This window comes from Marmota marmota, unplaced genomic scaffold (assembly GCF_001458135.2).
Source record: "Marmota marmota marmota unplaced genomic scaffold, marMar, whole genome shotgun sequence".
Lineage (NCBI taxonomy): Eukaryota > Metazoa > Chordata > Mammalia > Rodentia > Sciuridae > Marmota > Marmota marmota.
Window position 1 is genome coordinate 29,573,772 of NW_026000037.1, and position 562 is coordinate 29,574,333.

Consider the following 562-nt stretch of genomic DNA (forward strand, 5'->3'; position numbering starts at 1 on the left):
TACCTGAATGTCTTTCACATAGGTTCCCCAAGGACACTACAAATGAGCAACAGTCACTTTCAAGTTTCAAAACAGTTCTGCTTAGACTGACTAATGGGGTTGAAAGCTCCCCAAATCAAGATGATACAAAATTCAGTGGACTTCTGAGAAGGCAGTTGCAATAAGGATTTGAAACAAGATGATAATCATCATTGGAGGTGGACATAATAAAGGAAAGATGGAAGAGTCTTAGGGAAGGACTTAGCAAAAACAGACTTGCACCTGTGCGTGAAGTTTTAGCATTTCAGAACTGGAAGGAAAATTAGCTGTCACTTACTTTAAATTACTTCCCACTACATGTGAAGAAATTGAGGCCAAGAGAGGGCAAGGGACATACTGCTTAACATACAGCTAGGGAGAAAGGAAGCAAGAACTAAAATCTACTTATTCTGATGGTATAGCACGATTTTTCTTTTCTTTCCCTCCACCTTTATTTTTATTGTTGTTGTTCCCCCTTTCCCCTCTCTCTCTCTCTCTCTCTCTCTCTCTCTCTCTCTCTCTCTCTCTTTTCTTTTTGGTGCTG

The 562-nt window shown here is 40.0% G+C and overlaps 1 pseudogene; it reads right to left on the bottom strand.

The window, feature by feature from the left end:
• Positions 1-454: 454 nt before the first annotated feature.
• Positions 455-562, bottom strand: part of LOC107136613 — a 37,338-nt pseudogene continuing 37,230 nt past the window's right edge.